Below are 2,977 nucleotides of genomic sequence, written 5' to 3' on the forward strand. Positions count from 1 at the left end.
AAATATTGACCCCCAAAGTGAATCTTGAAAGTCTGTGGGCAGAAGGTATATAGGATGGAAGCCAGACGTTGGGAATTTGCTCAACATTAGAGCATAATGAATCAAAGGAAAAAGAGGGGAAAGATAAGAACCAGGCCAGAAGATGGAGGACTACCAGGATTATTTCAGAGCAAAAAATGTACCAGCTCTCATTCATCGATGCAAATCATCCTACAGATCATCATACAAATACTTTAAACAGTTTCTTCAATGAGTCAGATAGAGCTCCTGCGCTATTGAACTTTTTTTTAATTATTAAATTTTATTAATTTTAATGAACATTTACAGAGATTTTGGGTGTTCCTTCATTCATTGTTGCACCATTTTCTCTACCCTCTTCTCCAGTTTGTTCTTCTCCCCTCCACCTTGAAAGTCAGTTTTAATTGTCCATTTGCCACAGTGCTTGTCAAATCCAGTTCTGTTTAATCTCCTTTGTCAGTGTGTCCTTTGCCATTCCCTAGCACTCCTCCCTGAGAGAGATTTCACTCTGATGCATAAGGAAAAGGGGATGGCATATTCTCTTAGCTACTTCCAGCTGAAAAGAGCCACTGTAGGTTTCAGGGTGAAGATCTTCTCTCACTACTCTAAAGGGCCCCTTTGGCAATAGGAAACATGTAGACTATTATGGAGATTGATTTTGGAATTTAGATGCACTGTTATCAATTGTGCTTAGCCGTTATTGAACTTTTAATGCATTAGTATCTTTTCCTTATGGTAAAGTCTTGCAGATTTCTGATAATTTCCAAATATTCAGATTTTAAAAAAAAATTACAATTCCACTGGCTAACATACACACTTAATGACTCTGACATGTGAATATGTATGTGTAAATTATATTCTTAAGATGATTTTACACCGACCTACACACTCACACATTGTGTACAGTATTTTTTTCTTTGTTATCCTATTGTTTCCTGTATTTTCTGACATAATCCTAACAACTGTTTTTCAAATTTGAATTCTTATGCATCATTTCATATCAAGTCATATAACAAATCTATGATATTGTTGTTGTGGCTATGTGTCATCGAGTCACACTCAACTCGTAGCGACCCTCTGTACAACAGCTCTGAAGCCCACACTATCCTGAGCCAGTTTCACTGACTCCCACACACCCACTTGCTTACCATTTCAATCCATTTCACCTGGGACATTCCTATCCTGCACTGTCCCTCCACGCTCTGAGCATGATGCCCTTCTCTATGGATTGGTCCCTCCTGGCCACATGCCCAAAGTATATTAGATATAACTTCAGAATCCTAGCTTCCAAGGAAAAACTTGGTTTCACTCTCTCCAACATAGAACAATTTGCTTTCTTGGCAGTCCATGGTATGTTCATGACTCTTCTCCAGCACCACATCTCATAGACATCAATTCTTCTTCTGTCATCCTTAGTCATTGTACGGCTCTCTGATTCATAGCAAGTAATTGTGAAGAGCATGATCTAGATAAGGAACACCTTAGTTTCTAGATTGATATTGTGGCTTCTCAGTTCTCTGGAGAGGTCCCTGACAGCAGATTTTCCCAGTACAATTTGTCTTTTGATTTCCTGACTGATGCCAAAAGTGTTGATTGTGGAGCAGAGCAAGCTGTGACTGTTAATAACCTCAATTTCTTCTCCATCCATCATGGTGCTGCCAACTGGCCCAGTGATGAGAATCTTTATCTTCTTGATGTTGAGCCTCAATCCATATTGAAGACTAGCATGTGGTTCAGGTCCTCCTCAGGTTCAGCAAGCAAGTTTGTGTCACCTGCATAACGTAGATTGTTGATGAGTCTTCCTCTATTCCTGATGCCACATTCCTCCTCATACAACCCAGCCTCCTAAATGATCTGTTCTGCACAGAAATTGGAAAGGAATGGAGACAGGACGCATCCCTGACACACCCGCTTCCTGATTTTGAACTATGCAGTGTTTTCTTGCTCTGTTCTGAGGACTTCTGAAATATAACAGGCCTTTGAAAAGCCTATGTACCTATGGTATTATTTGATTTTAATTCCTAATTCATAGCCGAGAGCAATAGTCTATGGGAAATATGAATATTTTCCCCAAGGATATTTGGTCAGTAAGTAATGGGGAAGGAATAAAATCCCAAGGATAAGTTTAGAAATTGTGCTTTTTTTTTTCGGTGGAGACAAGCTGTCTTTATTGCTGCGGGGCTGGGGCGGCTGGTGCTCAGGAGCTCTTGGTGGGGCGGGTTCGCTTCCTCTTCTCCATCACAGGCTTCTTCTGGCTGCGTAGGATGGCGCTGGCCCTGTGGATCATGTGGCGGATGCTGCTGAGCGTGGCCCGGCCGTTCTTGTGGATGGTGGTCCGCATGTAGGAGGTGGCCGGCTTCCTCTGGCCTGACCTCCGCTTCATCACCACCACGACCCCCTTGTTGTCGGGCCGGCTCCACGCCCACGGTCTTGCGGTGGATCAGCCCGTTGTAGCGGAAGAAGTTGCGGGCTTTGAGGTTATTGGGTTCGGTGCTGTAAGTCTGCTTGTTCCTTTTAATCAAGGAGCTGCAGCAGTTACGCACGACCATCCATTGCAAATGGGCAGACATGGCGGCAGCTCCTATTGCAGCGGCGGTTGGAGGCGGAAAGAGCTAGAAATTGTGCTTTTAATAACTAAATGTGATTACCTCTTTAACAGCATTGCTTTGGTAGACTTGCCATAGCATTACTTCTTTGTTTTCAGCCTGTTGTATGTTTCCAGTTATTCAGAGTTGTAAACACTGCTATGGTAACCAACAATTCTCATAAATCTGTGTCTAGTCTAAGGCCATATCTAGAGAGAGAGTCTTAGAAAGTTACTAAGTGGCTTGATAGTTATAAATCAAGTTTGTCAAATGTTAATCAAAGTAAGACTACAAACGTGCACTTTTCAAATTTTCTTATAACTTTAACTAATATTTTGTATTTCCTCTTGTTTCCCAACTTTTTTTTACATGTT

At 41.7% G+C, this 2,977-nt stretch overlaps 1 pseudogene; it reads right to left on the bottom strand.

The window, feature by feature from the left end:
• Positions 1–2,215: 2,215 nt before the first annotated feature.
• LOC102848133 lies at positions 2,216–2,588 on the bottom strand (annotated as a pseudogene).
• Positions 2,589–2,977: the final 389 nt, after the last annotated feature.

Source organism: Elephantulus edwardii, unplaced genomic scaffold (genome assembly GCF_000299155.1).
Source record: "Elephantulus edwardii isolate Elephantulus edwardi_28Jun2011 unplaced genomic scaffold, EleEdw1.0 scaffold00075, whole genome shotgun sequence".
Lineage (NCBI taxonomy): Eukaryota > Metazoa > Chordata > Mammalia > Macroscelidea > Macroscelididae > Elephantulus > Elephantulus edwardii.